Source organism: Lepisma saccharinum, chromosome 30 (genome assembly GCF_977018435.1).
Source record: "Lepisma saccharinum chromosome 30, izLepSacc3.1, whole genome shotgun sequence".
Taxonomy (NCBI): Eukaryota; Metazoa; Arthropoda; class Insecta; order Zygentoma; family Lepismatidae; genus Lepisma; species Lepisma saccharinum.
This window is the reverse complement of record NC_139258.1, coordinates 19,483,143-19,508,957: the sequence shown is the minus strand read 5'-3', so window position 1 is coordinate 19,508,957 and position 25,815 is coordinate 19,483,143. Positions and strand designations below refer to the sequence as shown.

Below are 25,815 nucleotides of genomic sequence, written 5' to 3'. Positions count from 1 at the left end.
CCTGCATTTCTCGCTGAAAATCTCTACGTAGTACATCTCCTGTGTGTGCCTAATCTTCAATAATTAACATCTCTACGCTGGGAGGAACCAGGCAATGTCGAAGTCTACTGTGTTTCAAATTCAACAGGTCCCATTGCGGTGGCACTGGCAGAGACGATTCCACGCAGGTAAAACAGCGATAGCGAAAACTCAGGCGAGGCCAGGTCGGCTCGGTAGTTCAGTGGTGTCGGCCTCTGTGGTGGAGTGGTTAGCACAGCGCGTTGCAATGCCAGAGGTCCCGGGTTCGAATCCCGGCTTGGACATGGATGTTTGTGTTTGTAAGTAATGAGAAAAACCGAGAAAATAGTAATATTGATATGAGTGAAAGTCGATAAAATGTGTGAATGACGGGAATACTACCGCATAGTAGTATGGTGTGCCAGAGACATGGGTTCGAGTCCTGGTCAAGCCTGCATTTTTCGCTAAAAATTTCTACGTAATAATCTTTCTCATTGAAAGGGCAATTTTATTCGGAGCATACTACTTCTTCTTGCTGCAATGCAATTTCTTTCTCATTGAAAGGGCAATTTTATTCGGAGCACACTATTACTTCTTCCTGCAATTCAATCTTCCTTCTCATTGAAAGGGCAATTTTATTCGGATCATATTATTTATTCCGGCAATCCAATTTTATTTCTCATTGAAAGGGCAAATTTATTCAGAGGATACTACTGCTTCCTGCAATGCAATTTTCTTTCTCATTGAAAGGGCAATTTTATTTGGAGCACACTATTTCTTCTTCCTGCAATTCAATCTTTCTTCTCATTGAAAGGTCAATTGTATTCGGAGCATACTACTTCTTCTTCCTGCAATCCAATCTTCTTTCTCATTGAAAAATCAATTTTATTCGGATCATATTATTTATTCCGGCAATCCAATTTTCTTTCTCATTGAAAGGGTAATTTTATTCGAAGCATAAAATTTCTTCTTCCTGCAATTCAATCTCTTTTCTTATTGAAAGGGCAATTTTATTCGGAGCATACAATTTCTTCTTCCTGCAATTCAATCTTCTTTCCCATTGAAAGGGCAATTTTATTAGGAGCTTACTACTTCATTTTCCTACAATACAATCTCCTTTCTCATTGAAAGGGCAATTTTATTAGGAGCTTACTACTTCATTTTCCTACAATACAATCTTCTTTCTCATTGAAAGGGCAATTTTATTCGGAGCATACTACTTCATTTTCCTACAATACAATCTTCTTTCTCATTGGAAAAGCAATTTTATTCGGAGCTTACTACTTCATTTTCCTACAATACAATCTTCTTTCTCATTGAAAGGACAATTTTATTCGGAGCATACTACTTCTTCTTCCTGCAATCCAATCTTTTTTCTCATTGATAGGGCAATTTAATTGTATTGTGACTTTACAGTTTCATTATGCAATACAATCTTCTTTCTTCTTGAAAGGGCAATTTTATTGTTTGCGTTTACAAACGAAGAAGACTTGCTCGTGTAGAACAAAATATGAATAGAGCGGGTTCTATGACTTGATTATGTTTTTATTTCAGTACTTCAATATCACATGGCGTAAAACAAACTAAGCGAATGCACACGGATCTATTTGACGGGAACTCTACGAAATTCAGAGAATGCATGACTTCTGAAATAAATATGCATTACATTACTGTACATCTGACATTCCACGGAGTTTGTGACGTTCAATTTGCATGTGTCACGGTTTTCACAGCATTTGTGGTGCTATATTTAATGCACATTTTGATGAAAGTACAAAGTTGTGCAAAGCTGTGAATCACATGGTGACAGTGCTGGTTTCATATCCCTCGAGAACTTCGAGAATGAATCAGAGTTGTCAGCTGGTCATATTTTGGTGACATATGGTCCTCTTGTTTTGTCTGTCTGCTCCATTTTATTCAAGCAGTCCTTATTCTCCGATATTTAGAAAATAGGCAAATCTTTTCTGAGAATGAGTTCGTTGTTCGTTGCAACTAATGCCGAGCAAACAGAGGTTCATATCTTTCTCGGTATCGTCTCGACAAGACTCGAGTTTTGCAAGCACGTCTCGGTCTCGGTAACATCCTTAGTAGAAATTGCTTTCATTTGGGTATTGTGCCGCTCGAACGCGTCCTGTGGAGCAACTGAAACGCACTACTTGCCGGCGAAATCGGATGTACGTATCATCTCAACTCAAGCGCAAAGAAATTAAGCATGTTCCGCATGGAAGGATCGAGAAATAAATGTTCTCCGTTCAAAAACAGAGGAAGGTGTTATGATTTTTATTTTACAAGATACAGAAGCTCTCCGAGTTTATACACCAATAGTGCTTGCGCATGCGCACTAATGTGCAATGCGGGAACAGGCCTGACACTACTCAGTAGAGCAACAGACACATGACAAGACGCTAGACCATTTAGCAGGACAACTCATGGCGCACACATCGCGTTGCATTGACCTCTCTAAGCGGAATACGCTGTATATAAGTACAGGATGGTGTATTTTCGGCTATGCACTTTTAAAATAACATACACTCTCTCACATACTTTGTACATTGGGACTCACATTACCTGCATTACTATGTGTAGAAAATGTATTGCAAATGCACACCCATGGTATCAATGCCAGGCTGGCTCGGATGCTTTGTATGGCACACACAAGTTGCCTTAGGATCTTCAACACTTCCCACTCTGGTTGCAAACACTTTGTCCTTCAAATAGCCCAAGAGGGAGTTAACCTGAGGCAGTTAAGTCTGGTGATCTTGGGGACCAAGGAACGTCACCAAAACACGAAATGATGTGACCTGGGAAGAATTCATTCACCGAGGTGCCACGTATGAGCCGTGCCTCCATCCTGTTGGTGCCAAATTGCTTCCAGTTGACATTGCCAGTGTTGCAGCCCAGGAATGACAAAATCTCGCACCATTTGTGAATAGCTTTGCCCAGTTACTGAGGTTGGCCAGCCGCTGGCTGTTTTAAAAGAAAATAAATCTATACACAAAATATACGTTGCTGCACGGACCAGCGCTCCATGGCTACGAATAATCAGGGATCACAAGGCATTCAAAGTAAACCTTCATCTTTTACCTACTCCTCAAGAAGCTCAGTGTTTACAACTCAGAACTATGTAGCCGAAAATGTTCCACCCCGCATGTTCCAATTTCCATGAAGTAAGACCATTAAGCCTTGTTTCCATTATATAAAAAACTAAACATGCTGACCAAGGCAGAAATTTATTTTCTTATAAAACATAAACTAAACGTAACGTTCCAACCTTCTAGCAAGGTCTTCTTCAGACTCTGCACCAAGTACAAATGTAACAAGGTACACAACAGGACGATATATATATACACAGAAATACTCCCCTCCAGACTATTAGAAAGTTGTTCTGGAACATTCTAGCAGGTGGCTTTCCCTTGTCAACTGTACTTTTACCTGAAAGTGAATATCGCTGGACTCTTTATCTCACGATCTATTTCCTTCATTCTTCTTCCTTCTTCTCTCCTCTTTCTCTTTTATCCTTTTCACCCTTTCTAACACCTTCTTCCATTCTTTGTTTAACTTGAATCCCCAATTCCAGTTCATTGTGTCTTCTTCGCCTTTCTTCTCTATTTCCTTGATGAAAAGGAAGAGAGGACAAGCAATTGAAACCGCTTGGCATCAGAAGAAGTGTGCAGCAGGGGCATTCTGCCACAAAAGAAGTGATGTAAATGAGGTCACAAAATGAAACTTTATAAAGAATATGGAGGACAGAATCAAGAAAATATGCACAAAGAATGTGAAAAAGAAGGCAAAATAAATAGCCTATGGAAACAGCTGGAAAAGAATGGCCAATAGAAGGAGGATAGACTGGACAAAAACAGAAGAAGGAAGATAAGTGGCAGGGAAAATTGGAAGAGAAAGAAAAAGAGGAAGAAAAGGAAAAAGAGAGGAGGTTTGGAATAAGGAGTATGGGGAAGACCACAGAAAAGATATGCAAAGTGCTTAGGAAAGCGGGTATTAAAACTTACAGGAAGGGAGGGAGAAGCATCTTAAGAATAGCGAAGAATGCAAACAAGAAAAAGGAAAACAGCGAAGAGGGAGAGGAAGGGATTATCTACGAAGTGAAATGTAAAGAATGTCAGAGTGTGTACATAGGAGAAACGAAAAAGAGGCTGAAAGACAGGTTGAAACAACATAGGGATGATGTACGACTTAAGAGAGAGAGAAATGCGATATTTAAACACACGAGAGAAACAGGACATGAGAAAAGTGGGATGAGGCTAAGCAGATAGGAAGGGAAAAGAGAATACTAGTGAGAAAATGGAAGGAGTCCAAAGAAATAGAGAAGAAAGGGTGAAGAAGACACAATGAACTGGAATGGGGGACTGAAGTTAAACAAAGAATGAAAGAAGGTGTTAGAAAAAGTGGAAAGGACAAGAGGGAAAGAGGAGAGAAGAATGAAGGAAAAAGAGCGTGAGATAAAGAGTCCAACCACATTCTAGATGGAAGTAAATATGTTTAGCCTTTTAGGTGAAAGTACATTTGACAAGGTAAAGCCACCTGCTAGAAAGTTCCAGAACAACTATCTAATAGTCTGGAGGGAGTAATGTTTGTGTGTATATATAATGCCCTGTTTTTGTATCTTGTTACATTTGTACTTGATACAGAGTCTGAAGAAGACCTTGCTAGAAGGTTGAAACGTTACTTTTAGTTTATGTTTTTAATAAAATAAATTTCTGCCTTGGTCAGCATATTTAGTTTTTCATAATCATGGAAACAAGGCTTAATGGTGTTATGATGTGAAAGGATACCTCCAAGTGGAACTACAGCATGACAACGCCCGTGCGCACAAACATGTACTACATCTCCCACAATAGCAGTGTCGCCATTAGAAGACGTCGTCACCTGTGCAAGGAATGCCTCTCAATCCACCCATCAGTCGACACACACAAGGCGTCCACCTCCTCCTCCGTCATCATAATGGCAGCCATTCCGATGCACGAAAGAATCCATTTCTGCACTCAAATTACAGTAATCAGTGTTGCCACATGTATGGAAATTTAAGTGAAAAGAGATATTTCATGAAAAATATAAAAGTTACAGGGAAATTTGAGGAAATGGTGCTTGTATATAAGATCAAACCTTCTCGAAAAGTCCAAGTTTTTCTTTATGAAACCACGGTTAAAAATTAAACGTTACAATTTGGTTTTGAACAAGAATCAATTCCTATTGCTACCTTCCAATTGTCTACTTGTTAAACCATTGCAATAACATCGTTAGCAAAACCATATGCTAAGTGCATTCATGTTATTTGGTAGCAAGGTGTACAATTTTGTATCATTTATCCTCATGGACTTACCCGATGCCGTATTGGAGGAATCTTCATCGCTTCGTAATAAAGGACTTCCGGTTTCGATGCCCGGTGGATGCATGCGGATTCCATTTTAAACTGTTAGTTCACTCCTGATTAGACTGTCTGTGTATAAAGTGGACTTAAAACTGAAGCTGAAACTGAAGCACCTTTCCTATTATTCATTCCCTATTTTGATGCTTTGATTATATTTTTGTAATTTAGCCACTACACCAAGTAGATCGACAATTTATATTTTCATAGTAATGAATATGAGTCAAAAAACTTAATAATAATAATAATAATAATCAGACACATGGAAAATTCTACTAAAAGGGAAATTTTGAAATGAAATGGGAATTTTTGACTCGTAAAGGGAACATTTTACCTTCGAATGTGGCAACACTGTCCCTAACGAGTAGTCAGATAACCCCAGCGGCGGTCGTTTTCTCGGAGAATGGTAAAGAATGCGAAACAAGAGGTTCGCGAAATGCGCCCTTTTATGTGTGTTTAATTAATAACCAGTGCTTGGCTGTGCGTGTCCCTCATGTATTAACAATCCAGAGATCACATTTCATTCGTTAAGAGGCCGCTATGGTCTTAATCCTTGCATCTCGCTCCCATTATCAACCGATCATTCAAGAGGCGGAGGATTTTAATTGGGGAAAACTATAATTTGTACCGCGTAGATGTTTAACTATTCTTCAAAACTATTGAGGATTACTGAAATCATACACTAAGCACACTTGACCCTAAAAATGTATACAAAAATACTTCGATATCAATGAAGAATGGTCCATATGTGTAGCGGACCTATTAAACGTTTTGCTTTGGGAGAGGGAAGTTGTTTATTGCTTGAAATTCATTAGCGAATAAATCCTCTCTGCTAATATGCTATATCCCGGGAATCTCTGGAGAAAGGACGCGAATAAAGGGGAGAAAGCGAGTCGGCGAAGCGAAACAGTACACGCGCTGCAAAGGCTGGAAATCTCAGTCCCCTTTCCTCCTCTACGCAATCCCGTTCCCTCGCACATGTTCATTGGCTAAGCCCTCCCGGGTCACTACTTGCGCCAATGCTTGCTTTCGTTCGCTCGTTCCAGAGATTCTTGGGACAGGGTAGTGGCAGTAGTTAAGAGGAGTAACGAAAATAAAAAGCAGCAAAACTACAGCACGACAACGACCGTGCACACAACTGAGATTGGAGACAAAATGAAGTGTTATATTGCTTACGACGGAACCAACATAATTCATTCTCTCCTGCTTGCTTGCTATCTTTCTCTTTCTATCTTTCTCTATGCCCTTCATTCTCTCTTCCCTCCTTTCTCTGATTCTGCAATTCTTTTCATCTAACATTCGTTCTCTTTTTCTCTCCCCCTCTCTTTCTTCCAGATCTATTTCTGTCTCTCTATCTCATATTTCTCGTTCTCCATTTTTACTTTATATGCTTCTCTCCATCTACGTCTCCATCTACGACTCTTTCTTTCCATCTTCTCTCTCTATTTCTACATATATTTCTTTCAATCTATCTTTCCATCTCTTTCTTTACTTGCTCTGTTTCTCTCTCTTGCTCTAATTCTGTTTTATTATTTCTCTCTTCCTTTCCATCCTATCGTTCTACTTGTCTTACTTGATCTGTTTCTCTACGCCCTCCCTCTGTTTTTCTGTTATTCTTTCCATCTCTTTATTTTTCTGTTTCTATCAAGGTTACTTGCTTACTTACTCTCTAGTCTTCTTAAACCCGAAGGTTTATGGCCTTCCATCTGTCCCTATCCTTGGCAAGATCAACCCAATATTTTCCATCCTTACAGATTACCTTTAGGTCCATCTCAATGTTATCCCTCCATCTTCGTCTTGGCCTTCGTACAAGTTTCCCAACAAGAATCCTGTAAACTCCTCTTTCCTCTCCCATTCGTACCACATGGCCTGCTCACCTAAGTCTTCTTGATTTAATTATTCTAATAATATCTTAACATGAATACAAATTGTGCTGTTCTAAATGATGTAACCATCTCCACTAACCTGTTTCCTCATCCCTGTGGCTTTCCCAGTTCCCGGGACTGAGTATAAGTTATTCGAGTGGACTGGAGGATGTGCTGGCCATTCCACGGTGGGCTAGTTCTCCCTGTTTCCTCAGACCCACCATATCACGAGAACAGGAAATGACAGTGTTTTTTCTGTACAGGCAGATTGCAACATTGCTCACGTTCGAAACGCCATAAAGATAACGTAGTACAGCCAAAGGCGTTAGTAGTACCTGACACCAAATTAAGCCACTTTTTTGCCTCCAAATGGCGTCGGTGGAAAAACGAAGGGGAAATAATTCTGTCAAGAAAAAGGAAACCGAAATTAGATAAAGAGAAAATTACGGCAGGACATCAGAGGCAGAAGGCGATATAAATGATCGTCATGGTGCATGTTATGGCCACCATTCCCTACGTTTACATGCAATTGGAGACAAATTTCAAGCCACCAAGCGAGGCTGGTTTACCCTGAATGCGAGTTATTTCTTCCAATATGGCGGTTTTCCTGCGCGAAACAAGCCCTATCCTTCACGTACAAGTCGTAAATCACGAAACAAAGTGCGCTTTTCCTACAGATCTCCAAGGTAGTGTTGCCAACTGATTAGCGTTTGGGCCAATCTCGTTAATGTTTACAGTGGTCAAGAAGAGTGTGAAGAAAATGCCAGTTCGGAAGACAAAACCAGGTTGCCTAACTGCGAGTATAAGCAAATAGAAAGCAACATGGGACATCTAGATAGGGAAAGCTGCTTCGGTACTCAATTTAACTCGTGTTCCTTGTTAGATGAAGTCGTATAGCTGCAGGAAAACTTGTCTCAGCTGCAGAGCGAGTGTGGGCAAGTAGAAAGCAACATGAAACATCTAGATAGGGAAAGCTGCTTCGGTACTCTATTAAACTCGTGTGGCTTTTCAGATGAATTTGTAGCAGCAGGAAAACTTGTCTCAGTTGCTGAGCGAGTATGGGCAAGCAGAAATCAACATGGGACGAACTCGTCTTCCTTGTTCGATCAAGTGTTATAGTATCATGAAAACTTGTTCCAGCTGCGGAGCGAGTATCGGCGAGTAGAAAGCAGCATGGAACTACTAGATAGGGAAAGCTGCTTCGGTACTCTATTAAACTCGTGTGGCTTTTTAGATGAAATTGTAACAGCAGGAGAACTTGTCTCAGTTGCTGAGCGAGTATGGGCAAGTAGCTAGAGAGGGAAATCTGCTTCTGTACTCAAACTCGCCTTCCTTGTTCGATCAAGTGGTATAGAATCAGGAAAACTTGTTCCAGCTGCGGAGCGAGTATGGGCGAGTAGAAAGCAGCATGGAACTGCTAGATAGGGAAAGCTGCTTCGGTACTCTATCAAACTCGTGTTGCTTTTTAGATGAAATTGTAACAGCAGGAGAACTTGTCTCAGTTGCTGAGCGAGTATGGGCAAGTAGCTAGAGAGGGAAAGCTGCTTCTGTACTCAAACTCGTCTTTCTTGTTCGATCAAGTGGTATAGTATCAGGAAAACTTGTTCCAGCTGCGAAGCGAGTATGGGCGAGTAGAAAGCAACATGGAACAGCTAGATAGGGAAAGCTGCTTCGGTACTCTATTAAACTCGTGTTGCTTTTTAGATGAAATTGTAACAGCAGGAGAACTTGTCTCAGTTGCTGAGCGAGTATGGGCAAGTAGCTAGAGAGGGAAAGCTGCTTCTGTACTCAAACTCGTCTTTCTTGTTCGATCAAGTGGTATAGTATCAGGAAAACTTGTTCCAGCTGCGAAGCGAGTATGGGCGAGTAGAAAGCAACATGGAACAGCTAGATAGGGAAAGCTGCTTCGGTACTCTATTAAACTCGTGTGGCTTTTTAGATGAAATTGTAACAGCAGGAGAACTTGTCTCAGTTGCTGAGCGAGTATGGGCAAGTAGCTAGAGAGGGAAATCTGCTTCTGTACTCAAACTCGCCTTCCTTGTTCGATCAAGTGGTATAGAATCAGGAAAACTTGTTCCAGCTGCGGAGCGAGTATGGGCGAGTAGAAAGCAGCATGGAACTGCTAGATAGGGAAAGCTGCTTCGGTACTCTATCAAACTCGTGTTGCTTTTTAGATGAAATTGTAACAGCAGGAGAACTTGTCTCAGTTGCTGAGCGAGTATGGGCAAGTAGCTAGAGAGGGAAATCTGCTTCTGTACTCAAACTCGCCTTCCTTGTTCGATCAAGTGGTATAGTATCAGGAAAACTTGTTCCAGCTGCGAAGCGAGTATGGGCGAGTAGAAAGCAACATGGAACAGCTAGATAGGGAAAGCTGCTTCGGTACTCTATCAAGCTCGTGTTGCTTTTTAGATGAAATTGTAACAGCAGGAGAACTTGTCTCAGTTGCTGAGCGAGTATGGGCAAGTAGCTAGAGAGGGAAATCTGCTTCTGTACTCAAACTCGCCTTCCTTGTTCGATCAAGTGGTATAGAATCAGGAAAACTTGTTCCAGCTGCGGAGCGAGTATGGGCGAGTAGAAAGCAGCATGGAACTGCTAGATAGGGAAAGCTGCTTCGGTACTCTATCAAACTCGTGTTGCTTTTTAGATGAAATTGTAACAGCAGGAGAACTTGTCTCAGTTGCTGAGCGAGTATGGGCAAGTAGCTAGAGAGGGAAATCTGCTTCCGTACTCAAACTCGCCTTCCTTGTTCGATCAAGTGGTATAGAATCAGGAAAACTTGTTCCAGCTGCGGAGCGAGTATGGGCGAGTAGAAAGCAACATGGAACAGCTAGATAGGGAAAGCTGCTTCGGTACTCTATCAAGCTCGTGTTGCTTTTTAGATGAAATTGTAACAGCAGGAGAACTTGTCTCAGTTGCTGAGCGAGTATGGGCAAGTAGCTAGAGAGGGAAAGCTGCTTCTGTACTCAAACTCGTCTTTCTTGTTCGATCAAGTGGTATAGTATCAGGAAAACTTGTTCCAGCTGCGAAGCGAGTATGGGCGAGTAGAAAGCAACATGGAACAGCTAGATAGGGAAAGCTGCTTCGGTACTCTATCAAACTCGTGTTGCTTTTTAGATGAAATTGTAACAGCAGGAGAACTTGTCTCAGTTGCTGAGCGAGTATGGGCAAGTAGCTAGAGAGGGAAATCTGCTTCTGTACTCAAACTCGCCTTCCTTGTTCGATCAAGTGGTATAGAATCAGGAAAACTTGTTCCAGCTGCGGAGCGAGTATGGGCGAGTAGAAAGCAGCATGGAACTGCTAGATAGGGAAAGCTGCTTCGGTACTCTATCAAACTCGTGTTGCTTTTTAGATGAAATTGTAACAGCAGGAGAACTTGTCTCAGTTGCTGAGCGAGTATGGGCAAGTAGCTAGAGAGGGAAATCTGCTTCTGTACTCAAACTCGCCTTCCTTGTTCGATCAAGTGGTATAGAATCAGGAAAACTTGTTCCAGCTGCGGAGCGAGTATGGGCGAGTAGAAAGCAACATGGAACAGCTAGATAGGGAAAGCTGCTTCGGTACTCTATCAAGCTCGTGTTGCTTTTTAGATGAAATTGTAACAGCAGGAGAACTTGTCTCAGTTGCTGAGCGAGTATGGGCAAGTAGCTAGAGAGGGAAAGCTGCTTCTGTACTCAAACTCGTCTTTCTTGTTCGATCAAGTGGTATAGTATCAGGAAAACTTGTTCCAGCTGCGGAGCGAGTATGGGCGAGTAGAAAGCAACATGGAACAGCTAGATAGGGAAAGCTGCTTCGGTACTCTATCAAACTCGTGTTGCTTTTTAGATGAAATTGTAACAGCAGGAGAACTTGTCTCAGTTGCTGAGCGAGTATGGGCAAGTAGCTAGAGAGGGAAAGCTGCTTCTGTACTCAAACTCGTCTTTCTTGTTCGATCAAGTGGTATAGTATCAGGAAAACTTGTTCCAGCTGCGAAGCGAGTATGGGCGAGTAGAAAGCAACATGGAACAGCTAGATAGGGAAAGCTGCTTCGGTACTCTATCAAGCTCGTGTTGCTTTTTAGATGAAATTGTAACAGCAGGAGAACTTGTCTCAGTTGCTGAGCGAGTATGGGCAAGTAGCTAGAGAGGGAAATCTGCTTCTGTACTCAAACTCGCCTTCCTTGTTCGATCAAGTGGTATAGAATCAGGAAAACTTGTTCCAGCTGCGGAGCGAGTATGGGCGAGTAGAAAGCAGCATGGAACTGCTAGATAGGGAAAGCTGCTTCGGTACTCTATCAAACTCGTGTTGCTTTTTAGATGAAATTGTAACAGCAGGAGAACTTGTCTCAGTTGCTGAGCGAGTATGGGCAAGTAGCTAGAGAGGGAAAGCTGCTTCTGTACTCAAACTCGTCTTTCTTGTTCGATCAAGTGGTATAGTATCAGGAAAACTTGTTCCAGCTGCGAAGCGAGTATGGGCGAGTAGAAAGCAACATGGAACAGCTAGATAGGGAAAGCTGCTTCGGTACTCTATTAAACTCGTGTGGCTTTTTAGATGAAATTGTAACAGCAGGAGAACTTGTCTCAGTTGCTGAGCGAGTATGGGCAAGTAGCTAGAGAGGGAAATCTGCTTCTGTACTCAAACTCGCCTTCCTTGTTCGATCAAGTGGTATAGAATCAGGAAAACTTGTTCCAGCTGCGGAGCGAGTATGGGCGAGTAGAAAGCAGCATGGAACTGCTAGATAGGGAAAGCTGCTTCGGTACTCTATCAAACTCGTGTTGCTTTTTAGATGAAATTGTAACAGCAGGAGAACTTGTCTCAGTTGCTGAGCGAGTATGGGCAAGTAGCTAGAGAGGGAAAGCTGCTTCTGTACTCAAACTCGTCTTTCTTGTTCGATCAAGTGGTATAGTATCAGGAAAACTTGTTCCAGCTGCGAAGCGAGTATGGGCGAGTAGAAAGCAACATGGAACAGCTAGATAGGGAAAGCTGCTTCGGTACTCTATCAAACTCGTGTTGCTTTTTAGATGAAATTGTAACAGCAGGAGAACTTGTCTCAGTTGCTGAGCGAGTATGGGCAAGTAGCTAGAGAGGGAAATCTGCTTCTGTACTCAAACTCGCCTTCCTTGTTCGATCAAGTGGTATAGAATCAGGAAAACTTGTTCCAGCTGCGGAGCGAGTATGGGCGAGTAGAAAGCAACATGGAACAGCTAGATAGGGAAAGCTGCTTCGGTACTCTATCAAGCTCGTGTTGCTTTTTAGATGAAATTGTAACAGCAGGAGAACTTGTCTCAGTTGCTGAGCGAGTATGGGCAAGTAGCTAGAGAGGGAAAGCTGCTTCTGTACTCAAACTCGTCTTTCTTGTTCGATCAAGTGGTATAGTATCAGGAAAACTTGTTCCAGCTGCGAAGCGAGTATGGGCGAGTAGAAAGCAACATGGAACAGCTAGATAGGGAAAGCTGCTTCGGTACTCTATCAAGCTCGTGTTGCTTTTTAGATGAAATTGTAACAGCAGGAGAACTTGTCTCAGTTGCTGAGCGAGTATGGGCAAGTAGCTAGAGAGGGAAATCTGCTTCTGTACTCAAACTCGCCTTCCTTGTTCGATCAAGTGGTATAGAATCAGGAAAACTTGTTCCAGCTGCGGAGCGAGTATGGGCGAGTAGAAAGCAGCATGGAACTGCTAGATAGGGAAAGCTGCTTCGGTACTCTATCAAACTCGTGTTGCTTTTTAGATGAAATTGTAACAGCAGGAGAACTTGTCTCAGTTGCTGAGCGAGTATGGGCAAGTAGCTAGAGAGGGAAATCTGCTTCTGTACTCAAACTCGCCTTCCGTGTTCGATCAAGTGGTATAGAATCAGGAAAACTTGTTCCAGCTGCGGAGCGAGTATGGGCGAGTAGAAAGCAACATGGAACAGCTAGATAGGGAAAGCTGCTTCGGTACTCTATCAAGCTCGTGTTGCTTTTTAGATGAAATTGTAACAGCAGGAGAACTTGTCTCAGTTGCTGAGCGAGTATGGGCAAGTAGCTAGAGAGGGAAAGCTGCTTCTGTACTCAAACTCGTCTTTCTTGTTCGATCAAGTGGTATAGTATCAGGAAAACTTGTTCCAGCTGCGGAGCGAGTATGGGCGAGTAGAAAGCAACATGGAACAGCTAGATAGGGAAAGCTGCTTCGGTACTCTATCAAACTCGTGTTGCTTTTTAGATGAAATTGTAACAGCAGGAGAACTTGTCTCAGTTGCTGAGCGAGTATGGGCAAGTAGCTAGAGAGGGAAAGCTGCTTCTGTACTCAAACTCGCCTTCCTTGTTCGATCAAGTGGTATAGTATCAGGAAAACTTGTTCCAGCTGCGGAGCGAGTATGAGCGAGTAGAAAGCAACACGAGTTCGATAGAGATAGCTGCGTTGGTACTCGATTAAACTCGTTATCCTTGTCAGGTGAAGTCGCACAGCATCAGGAAAACTTGTCTCAGCAGCTAATTCAGAATGGGCGAGTAGAAAGCTACATGAAACCGTTACATAGGGAAAACTGCTTCAGTACTCGATTAAAATTTTGTCCCTTGTTAGATATGTGTGCGAGTAGAAAGGAACATCTAGGTATATTAAACTGGTCTTCCTTGTTACGTGAAGTAGTCAAGCAACAGGAAAACGTCTTTGGACTGCGGAGTAGTTATGGGCGATTAGAAACATTTCCAGTGACGACCATCGGGCATACCTGTCTAGTCTCGTTGTAGTGGTGAGCAGGAAACGCTTTCAATTGCCCAGTGGGTACAGACAGGTAAAAAACCAAATTCCACAAATTTAACTTGGTTAAAATGTAAAAAACAACACTTAGACCTTTAGCATTCCATGCGATCAGGTACACTCAGCGAAGATACTGGTAAAACGAATTGGAAAGCAAACCTCAAATTCAGTAAACATGCAAAAACCAAACTCGAGAGAGATAATCGACAGTAGCGAGCACGCCATGAATTCGATTACCGAAGTAATCCCAATCGAATTCCGCACATAAAAGAATTACACTTCCTGGCAGTTTTTACCCATCTGAATGACCGTGTCAGTTGCTGCAGCTCACACGTACACATACAGGGAAGATATTTAATTTTCCCCTCACTTGTCCGTCGACGGTACACTTCAACAGATTACCGTAGCCGGAACGTTCCGGTTACGGCTATAATAATAAAAAAAATAATAAAACAAGAGGAGAAAATGGAAGCCATGGAACCACTAATCGCCATCGAAGCATCCAGGAGGCGACATATAATCCTCTTAGCTCCGCTTTGAGAGATCATTACCGTCAACATAGCTCCAACGGATTTCTGCTAACCACGTTTTCCGTGTAATGGCGGCTGCGATATTTCATTATCTCCGTAAAGGGGACGCGAGACAAGCTGACGGACTTGTCGTCCAGTGACCACAGGTTTAAATTCTCTTTCATTCACCCTTAAAATTCAAAGACGCCAAAAATTAAGCACGGATTTGTCAAATTTTGAATACACTACAACAGAATAAAAGCATTTGCGTCCACGTTCAAATACAGTCCCTTTCATTTTTACATTTCATTCCACTCCTCAATCCACTGCATCTTGCATTAAAGGATCAATCACCCTTGAGAAATTTTTAGATGACAGATGACGTAATTGTCATTCAATGGTAGATTTAATGATAATTAAAAGTAACAAAAATAGTTCAAGTTACATTTGTACATGATCTACATGTCCAGTGGCGTGCCCAAGGTTTTCGAAAAGGAGAGGGAGGTATGTCTTATTATTTAGTAGTCTGCCCTATATTTTGCCATATTTTTCAATTATAACACCATTAAGCCGTGATTCCATGATATGAAAATCTTAATATGCGATATTTAAACACACGAGAGAAACAGGACATGACATAGAGTGGGATGAGGCTAAGCAGATAGGAAGGGAGAAGAGATACTAGTGAGAAAATGGAAGAAGGCCAAGGAAATAGAGAAGAAAGGTGAAGAGGACACAATGAACTGGAATGGGGGACTGAAGTTAAACAAAGAATGGAAGAAGGTGTTAGAAAGAGTGGAAAGGACAAGAGAGAAAGAGGAGAGAAGAAGGAAGAAGAATGAAGGAAAACGAGCGTGAGATAGAGAGTCCAACCACATTATACAGGTAGATGGAAGTAAATATGTTTAGCCTTTTAGGTGAAAGTACAGTTGACAAGGGAAAGCCACCTGCTACAATGTCACAGAACAACTTTCTAATAGTCTGGAGGGGATAATGTTTGTGTATATATATCATCCTGTTTTTGTATCTTGTTACATTTGTACTCGGTGCAGAGTCTGAAGAAGACCTTGCTAGAAGGTTGAAACGTAACGTTTAGTTTATGTTTTATAATAAAATAAATTACTGCCTTGGTCAGCATATTGAGTTTTTCATATTTTTCAGCATTTAAAGTTATTTATTTTAGGGATGCTGAGCCAACGGGCGAGTTATAGTACCCACCAACCCCCGTTGAGCGTGCCACTGCACATGTCCAATATTGCGGCTGACTCATATTGTTCTGACACAAATTGTGGAAGTATAGGGGTTGGTGATCCTTCTAAAATAGAACATCTGTTACTTTAGAAGATGATCAAATCTCGTAGTACTGACTACACTCTATTCCAGGAATATGTGGAGCAACGAATAGCAAACAGTAGAGAAGGGAAGACAGTGCACGCTGATGCAAACGGCTGGTAGCTGTAGTAGCGTTGTCCTTTCATGAGTTCATTGGTCGAGCCTTCTCGAGCTACTACTTGCGCAGAGGGCTTATTTTCGTTCGCTTGCTCCAAAAATTCCTGGGACAGAGTATAGAAAAGAAATCACTTATTACATTTCTGGTTAATGGATTAGTAGAAAATTTTAAACAATACAAAACAATAACTAATTGTAAAAACAAAGGTTAAAAACATGCAAAACCAATGTCAAAAATAACATAAAAACAACAAATAGAAGACAAACAAAGATATGTCAACAAAGCAAAGGAGAACATGACAAATCAAGTAGTATTAAAAAGCTAACACCATCTTAGTTTTCTGACAGGCTGTGAAAACGATAAGCAAGGCAACAATGGCAAGAGAAACGGAAAATAGATTTCAAATTTCTATATATAGAGAGAGCACATGCAGCCGTTTCGTTTCAGAGAAAAGTAGCCTATTGTTACATGTCATGCTGGGTCCCTTATCAACAAGCGAGTGGTAGATCTGTTAGAGAGAGGCTATCAGATTTTTATATTAACGACCTGTCAGCGGCAGATGCCTTGTTGAATTGGAAAGACAAATTCTGGTCCTTGTTTTGTCTTACGTTAGCAAAAAAGGTATTCGTGTGTGAATATGTGTGCGTGTGTGTGTGTGTGTGTGTGTGTGTGTGTGTGTGTGTGTGTGTGTGTGTGTGGGTGTGTGTGTGTGTGTGGAAGGCGGGAAGCCTCTTCCAAAAGCTGAAAAAGATGTGCGAAAATAGTTCTCTTTCTGGATAATTAAGCAACAAATGCTAGGGCGAGCAGTAGTCGAACCCGGGTCTTTGGAATACCGCGCCATTGTTGTAAATTTAAAAAAATCTATTATTAAACCGACTTTTTCTTATAGCTGCATTTATATTTTTTTCACTTATCATTTTTGGTAGCTGCAGCGGTCACTGTAAAGTGTAGGGAGAAGGCTGGATATCACATAGCTGCGTTCTGGGGTATAGGGGAGGCAGGATGCATTATAAAATATTTCGTAATTACAATTTCTAACCTTTGTTTTAAAAGTTGTTCACAGATAAAAATGGGAATTGGGATTCAATTTAAGGGTAATTTGCATTCACCTACGTTTTTCTACCTATCTGAAAAAAGGAGACGAATGGAAATTAAAGCAAGAGCCAGACACACAGAGAGAGACAGAGAGAAGAAAAAGAGCGAAGAGACGGAAGAAACAGGATAGAAAGAGAGAAAAGAAGGGAAGTAACAACAATCGACAGAATGATAGAGAGAAAGAAAGACAGAGGGAGAGAGAAAATGAGATAATGAAACGGAAAAACAGCAAGACAGAATAGTAGATAAAGAAAAACCTACAAAGAAAGAAAAGAACGGGAAAACAGCAATGGATAGAATTGCAGACCGAAAGAGAGAGAAAGGAATGGAAATAAAATCAAGAGACAGTATGACAAACAACAGCGGAGAGGGAGAGGGGCGAGAGAGAGGAACAGAAAGATACAGTGAGAGCAGGCAACAGCAAATAGATAAATACAAAGAGAGAAAAGAAGGATGCAACGGATAGAATAACAAACAAAGAGTTGATTTGAGTTGATGTTTTTAAGTCCACTTTATGCACAGTAAGGCTAATCGGGACTGGACCTACAGTTTAAAGTGGGATCCGAACCACTTGTGCCTCCACCGGGTATCGAACCCGGGACCCCTCGATTACAAGGCAATGACGCTACCACTGCGCCATGGGGGAGGCCCCTAACAAACAAGGAGAGAGAGGAAAAAGGAGCGGAAATAAAAAATAAAAGCATGGGACAGAATGACAAAGCGATGGAGATGGAGACAAGAGGGGCAGAAATAAAAGCAAGAGACAGATTGACAGACAACGGGAGAGAGAGAGAGAGAGAGAGAAATAGAGAAACAGCTAGAGACAGAATGAGAAAGATAAAGAGGGAGAAAGAGACAGAGGAACAGTAATAAAGAAAGAGGCAAAATGACAAAGAAAGAGGAGAGATGAAACGGACAGAAAGAACAATAACAGCAAGAAAAAGAAGAAAGAGAGAGGAAAGTAAGAAAGGAACGAAAAATAAGAGCAAACTACAGAAAAAGAGAGGGAGAAAGAGATAAAGAAACTTAAATAAAAACAAGAGACAGAATGATCAATGAGGAACTACGAAAACTGCAGGAATTAAGTAGCTTTCTTACATGAATTATCTACCAAAATATTCATCACAATTTGTATGCAACACTGAACTCATGACATTAAGACAACATCCGTGAAAATGAAGCCTGATTCATTTCGGATGATTTATTTCCCCCTACTGATCATTCAGGGAAAGAAAAAAATACCTAGAGATGTCTTAATTTTCTTTGAAGTCTCTGAAAATAGATTGCATATGTTTTCTTTCGTACTGAGCTTGCAAAATACGTCTCGTCATCCAAGTAAGAGGAAAATATTTCTATTCAGTCTAATTTGCGCACACATCGCTAGAGACATTTCTTTTTCCAGCTCCAGCAGAGATCTCATTAAGAAACTCTTTGAGATGGTCAGAACGAAAGGAAATTCTTCAAGGTCGAATTAAAGCTCTTAAGTTCGATCCCTGTCGCCAGCAGCAAGTTCACAATTAAGTAGGCAATTAAAATTAGCCGTTAAGTAGGTCAAGGACGATTCTTATTTCGTCGTTCCCTTGACACCAGCATCTCGCGGTATTCATATTCACCCACTTCTAAAGGGCAGGCAACAGACTTTTAAAGGAAGCTACAGCGAATTAGATCACACCCATTCCTGACATTTCCAAAGAGTGGGATTATTATTGAAACTGTGTTATGTGATTTGAACAGAAAGAGATAAAGAACAGAAATCAGGTAGAGGGAGAGAAGAGAAACAGGTTCAAAAGCAAGGACAGAAAGACAGACAAAGAGAAGAAGGAGAAAGGAACGTAAATAGAAGCAAGGGCAGAATGACAAAGAGAGACGAAGAAAGAGACGAAAGGACAGAAAGAAATAGAATGACAGAGAGATGAAGTTGACAGAAGTGAAAGCAAGGGACAGAATGTCAAAGAGGGAGAAAGAAACAAAGAGGCGGAAACAAGAGCAAGGGATAGAATGACAGGTAAAGTGAGAGAAAGAGAGATGGTGAAAGAGACAAGAGAGACAGAAATAAAAGCAAGAGCAGAACGCCAGACAAAGAGAAGGAGAAGAAAGAGACAAAAGGGGCCGAAATAAAAGCAAGGGCAGAATGACAAAGAGAGACGAAGAAAGAGACGAAAGGACAGAAAGAAATAGAATGACAGAGAGATGAAGTTGACAGAAGTGAAAGCAAGGGACAGAATGTCAAAGAGGGAGAAAGAAACAAAGAGGTGGAAACAAGAGCAAGGGATAGAATGACAGGTAAAGAGAGAGAGAGAGAGATGGGGAAAGAGACAGAAATAAAAGCAAGAGCAGAACGCCAGACAAAGAGAAGGAGAAGAAAGAGACAAAAGGGGCCGAAATAAAAGCAAGGGATAGAATGGTAGGCAAAGAGAGATAGAGGGAAAAGAAACAAAGGGGCATAGGTAAATAGAAACAAGAGGCAAGATTAAAAAGAGAGAGATGGAGAAAGATACATAGGGACAGAAATAAAATCAATAAACAGAACCAGAGGGGGGAAGAAATAAACAAAGGGACGGAAATAAAAGCAAGAGACAGAATGACCGACAAAGAGAGAGAGAGAGAGACCGAAACAAATGAACGAGAATAAAAGGAAAGATCCTTGAGCGAGGAGGACGGGATTCGAGAATAAAGACAGGAGAGAAAAGTAGCAAATGAAATACTCAGAAAAGAGAAAGTATAAGGATGAAGAGATTCTAAAACTGAGCAAGGTATCAAAAATCTATAAAAAAAAGGTGTAAAGGTAAAATAGAGTGGGAAAATACAAATAAATGTGAGCTGGAAAGAAAACGAAAGCATTTTTCCTTATTTAAAGGAGGGATAGTGCTCCCTCTTATCCCTCCCTCCCAGCGCAAAATCTCAGAACAGTTTCATTTTTCACCCACGACATATTAAAATCGGTGGGTTCCTCGAATATCATCGACTGGAATATCACTGGAGGCCTATTCAAACGTGAAATATCAAACTATGCCCTGAAACTCACAGAATATGCATTAAAATTTCAAAATTGTAAATTATGCACAAAAATATATCCCTTGTATATACATAGCATTCCCTGACATTCGCTTCGAGACTCGTCGACAAGCTGCCCGGCATCAGCGCTTGTCTTTCCCGGTGAACGGGTCAGCTACAGTCGCTAGAGTCGGCTATTAAAATTACAGTTTTCATATTGTGTACTAACCTTGACTACAGAAGGTGTTGAAAATGATGTCCCTGTGCTGCAACACATTCCTGGCATCTCCGAAGGAAATTGGCATTTACACGTGCAAGTTCGTCTACTGTAATTCTCCCGATTTTTCGTACAATACTCTCGGATTGTGCGCGGATTGTCTTTGTATACTTTATTTCCCCATTTTTCTTTCCACTTTTATTCAGAACTGACCATGTTACTCTAAACTTTTTTTACGAGGTATAATATAAGCGACTGTCGAGGACCCGTTCACCGGGAAAGACAAGCTCTGATGCCGGGCCGCTTGCCGCCGAGACTCGTAGCGAATGTCAGGGAATGCTCTGTAGAAATCAAGATTATTCATGAAATATTAAAGCGCAATGTTTTGCATATATTGTGCTACCCAAGCAGTAGCACATGTATTTGCTCTTCGCTGTGTACCACATTATAATACGAGGCATGAAGCGACAGTGGTTTATACACTTCCGCCGTAATTTTCCTCAGGTTAGCCACACTGCTTGTATGCTATAAGGTTGTACTTTTGTGGTCATGTGGCCGAGGTTTGATCTTAATGGCTCCATTTTTTCTTTCATTTGTTACAGATTAAACATGGTCGCTCCACTGGCAGTGTGCACCAAGGAAGAACAGCGATCAGTGATCCGATTTCTCTGGTCTGAAGGTATGTCAGGGGTTGAAATTCATCACAGCCTTTCAGTACATCTGATGATGCCAGAATAATCTCTTTCGATGATGGGTGACCATCGGTTCATCAGAATCATCTCAAGCTTGTTGGATCTTCCCATCAGTGGTGGAGGTTGATGGGCATCGTACGCTTCGTGTTTCATGCTTGTCCAGCTATTTCTAAACATCTCGATCAACTTATACATAATTCTACGTGGTAAACCGCTGTCCTTGTATTGTACTGAAAGGCTGTGATGAATTTCAATCCCTGACACACCTTCAGACCAGAGAAATCGGATCACTGGTCGCTGTTCTTCCTTGGTGCACACTGCCAGTGGAGCGGCCATGTCTAATCTGTAACAAAAGAAAGAAAAATGAAGCGCGATTAAGATCAAACCTCGGCCACATAACCACAAAAGTACAACCTTATAGCACACAAGCGCTGAAGGCAGTGTGGGCAACGTGAGGAAAATTACGGCGAAAATGCATATATACTTTTTATATTAATGTTATCATTGATATAAGACTGTGAGAATACGTTTTTTTGGACGATACCTTGTTACTGTTCGCTAAGCTTTGAAAAGCAGTATTGTTATAAAATAAATATCTTGAAAAATGCTAGCAATGTTGTTAATAAAAATACATTTGGAAGTGTATTTCCATTTGGAAAACCAAGTAGATATGTACGCGTCATCGTACAGCCACCTTTTGGTCAGCTGTAAAATTATAAGAAATCGGTTTTGTACTTCGACATACAAATCGTTTTTTATGGTAGTTGGGGAGGTTGGGTTACATGATACAAGTGATTTCATCTCTATCTAAATTAGAACTGTTTAATCATGCGAAAAACAACAGTTAAGTATGCTCGTAATAAGAATTGTTGTCATTATAATAATGTGTCTATCACTCTATATTTCCCTTCAAAAAATTGTAAGCAGGCATGCACGAGACGAGACGTTAAAAAATGAAAAACAAAAAACTCAATATGCTGACTAAGGCAGAATTTATTTTATTTTTGAAACGTAAACTAGACGCTACGTTTCAACCTTCTAGCAAGGTCTTCTTCAGACTCTGTACCAAATTCAAATGATACGAGGTACAAAACAGGAAGATATATATACACACTGAAATAACTTCCCTCCAGACATAAGATAATTAGAAAGTTGTTTATCTGGAGCATTCCTTTCCAGGTGTTCCAACTGTTGTTTCATCTGACAGGTGATATTGATAAACATTTCCTTTCGCCTGGAACGTGGTTGGTCTCCTTATCTCATGCTCTTTTATCCTTATTCTTTCTTTCTTCATTCCTCTTCTTTCTCCTCTCCTCCTTCGCTCTTGTCCTTTCCATTCTTAGTTTATCTTCAGTCCCCCATTCCAGTTCATTGTCTCTTCTTCCCCTTCTTCTCTATTTCCTTGTACTCCTTCAATTTTCTCACTAGTAGCCTACTCTCATCTCCATTCCTATCTGCTTAGCCTCATCTCACTCTACGTCATATCCTGTTTCTCTCGTGTGTTTAAATATCGTATTTCTCTCTCTCTCTCTTAAGAAGTACATCATCCCTATGTTGTTTCAACCAGTCTTTCAGCCTCTTTTTCGTTTCCCCTATGTACACACTCGGACATTCTTTACATTTCACTTCGTACATAATCCCTTCCTCTTCCTCTTCTCTGTTTTCCTTTTTCTTGTTTGCATTCTTCGCTATTCATAAGATGCTTCTCTCTCTCCCTTCCTGTAAGTTTTAATGCCCGCGTTTCTAAGCAATTTGCATATCTCTCATGTGGTCTTCCCCATACTCCTTATTCCGAACCTCCTCTCTTTCTTTCTCTTCCTCTTTTTCATTCTCTTTCAATTCTCCCCTGCCACTTTTCTTTCTTCTTCTGCAAACAAGAAAAAGGAAAACAGAGAAGAGGAAGGGATTATCTTCGAAGTGAAATGTAAAGAATGTCAGAGTGTGTACATAGGAGAAACGAAAAAGAGTATGAAAGACAGGTTGAAACAACATAGGGATGATGTACGACTTAAGAGAGAGAGAAATACGATATTTAAACACACGACAGAAACAGGACATGACATAGAGTGGGATGAGGCTAAGCAGATAGGAAGGGAGAAGAGAATACTAGTGAGAGAATGGAAGGAGGCCAAGGAAATAGAGAAGAAAGGTGAAGAAGACACAATTAACTGGAATGGGGGACTGAAGTTAAACAAAAAATGGAAGAAGGTGTTAGAAAGAGTGGAACGGACAAGAGAGAAAGAGGAGAGAAGAATGAAGGAAATAGAGCGTGAGATAAAGAGTCCAACCACATTCTCTTTCAGGTGAAAGTACAGTTGACAAGGGAAAGCCACCTGCTAGATTGTTCCAGAACTACTTTCTAATAGTCTGGAGGGGAGTATTTTTGTGTATATATCGTCCTGTTTTGTACCTTGTTACATTTGTACTTCGTACAGAGTCTGTAGACGACCTTGCTAGAAGGTTGAAACTTTACGTTTAGTTTATGTTTTATAATAAAATAAATTTCTGCCTTGGTCAGCATATTGAGTTCTTCAATTCCTGTTTCGGAACTTGTACAGGAATTTCAATAAAGAGAAGAAAACAAGATCTCAAGCAGAGAAAAACGCCCATGAAACAATATAAAAAAATAGATAAGACAGGAAGACTATGCATAATGCAGCTCGATACGGACAAAAATGCGTGCACCATTTCTGTCCCACCATCTGCAATGGCAAGCAGCTTCCTTCCTTCTCTCGTTCCCTCTGCCCATCATTTCGCATTTCACATTCCCTCATTTCCCCTTGTTTTCGTCGCTTCTACAGTTTTCTTTTTTCCTCCCTCACGTCGTTATTGTCATTCCGTTCCCGATGTTTCTCTTTTCCTATCCAGGTCGATGTCCCCCCCCCCCTCCGTCCCGTCCGCCCTTTTTTTCTTTGCTTCTATCGTAAATGGGTTCCGTCGGTTTACCTATTGAAAATGGAGCCGCTGCAGAGAGAGAGAAAATAAAAATGAAATTCCATTTTCGCGACGGCAAAAAGTGAAAGGGAGTGGGAATGATCCTTTAGGGTTTTGGGAAGGGGAAGGGGATAACCGTGTGGGTGGGGAGAATCCTGAACTATATTCAATCATTCGTTTGTTGTCGTTCGAAGAAAGTTCCCGCCCAATCCTCCACCTCCTGTCTTGTTCCGTCTCTCTCTCGCAAGAATTATAAAAGCGATCAAGTAATGTCAACTTGAATGCCAACAGACATTGTATTTTTCGTCCAATTCCATAATTTCGCTGGTGCCTGCAACCCTGAAACAGTTACCTTACAGTTCAGATGGGTCTCACATTGCACGTGAGTCAAACACCTTCTCGGTCAAGCGACGTATTTCGTCTACCGACGTCAGGTTAAATGGTATAGTTGCGTAGTTGATTCATTCAGTTTATTTTACTTCGCTTTTCTGCCTATTTTGGCTAATTGCGAAGATGGGAGATGAGTGATGATATGATGAAATTCTTTAACAGTTCTGGCAAGTACAACAACAATAAACATCCTGAACAAAGGTAACAATGACAAGTTGCTGCTATGGAAAATCCGTAAGCAGAAAAGAGTTTCAGAGATATAGGAAAGGTTCTGTTTGGTCTTGAGTGGAAGAAAATTTCAAAATGCAGCACATAGCTGACATGTGTACAGGTGCACAGGGGCAAAGTCAGCCTCCAACTCAGCGACATCGGGTGCAGACGTGTGTGGACCATGATGCCTTCTACAAACTGAATGGTGCCGGCGAAGGACGCTTCGTTGAAGGAAAGGTTAAACTGAAGAGCTACATCAAACCGCTTCCCGCCACGGTGAAGAGCAGCATATTGTCCATGGCCTACCCGTGCCTGTTGCCGAACTTCTCGCGTCGCCAGGAATAACCTGCTTGGATCTGTGGCTGGACGACGCTTCCAACTCTTATCACTTGGAGACGCTGCTGCAGCCTGACCTCAGGTCGCTCGTTCTCATGAACTTCGACCTACTACAACCTCCTAACGGACACTCTGGTGTCTGCAGAGAAGCTTGTCCGGCTCACCTTGGAACTCTGCGACGATATGGTGATGAAACTCATAGCAGAGTCGTGCCATCGTCTGCAGTGCCTTGACGTACCAAACGGTAAGGTGACCAGCTGGGGATTCACCTTCCTCACGCAGACCTTCACAAAGGCTCCACATGGGTCCGATTCCGTGTACGCCCCTTGGAAGAGCACCGTATGGAACGTACCGGGCGTGTATCTCCCTCTGGAGATTATAACACCTCCAGGCGAGTCCAGAAATTAGTACGAGAGGAGAAAGAATCTACTGTGCGACACCCTCAGATCCATCCACGTGCCTTGGAGCATCAAAACTACATTCGAGCACAGGGTTATGATTCTGGAGCTGGACCTCAACTTGGAGTCGTTCAAGATCAACATGGATCTGCTCTTTTGGCCTCTCTCCGGTCACTGGGGCGTGCAATCGAGGGTTCACCAAGACGCCATCCTCCTGAAGCTGAGCCTCGATCAGGTTCGAGAACTTGTGCCCGACGTTGCTAGACTTCACCAAGTCAGCGTGTCCGAGACTAAGGAAACTGGTGATCTGGGAGTGCCGGCTGGGTCTATCGCAGTCGCTCAAGGAGCTCAACAGCTTCCCGCTCCTGGAGCGACTCAGCCTCCCTGACACGTCTTCCTGTACGGATGAATACGTCCTCCAGTTCTGTTCCTGCACCAGGGAGAAACTGATCAACAAGACCTGTTCTCGCCTTCTCCGTCATCTTCTCGACGCCTCCCTCCTTATCCTCCCTTCGCCTCTCCTTCCCAAGCTTTGTCTGGGATTTCCCGAGGCTCCACAGTCTGTCACCAAAGTACTTCCCTCTGGACAGTCTGCGTCCCGTAAACTTGGAAGGGGAAATAACAGGCGAGGCAATCATC

The 25,815-nt window shown here is 41.8% G+C and overlaps 1 protein-coding gene across 1 annotated transcript in view; it reads right to left on the bottom strand.

The window, feature by feature from the left end:
- LOC145981994 (putative G-protein coupled receptor 139) overlaps positions 1–25,815 on the bottom strand; it is an 826,163-nt gene that overhangs the window by 640,979 nt on the left and 159,369 nt on the right. The window lies entirely within an intron of this gene.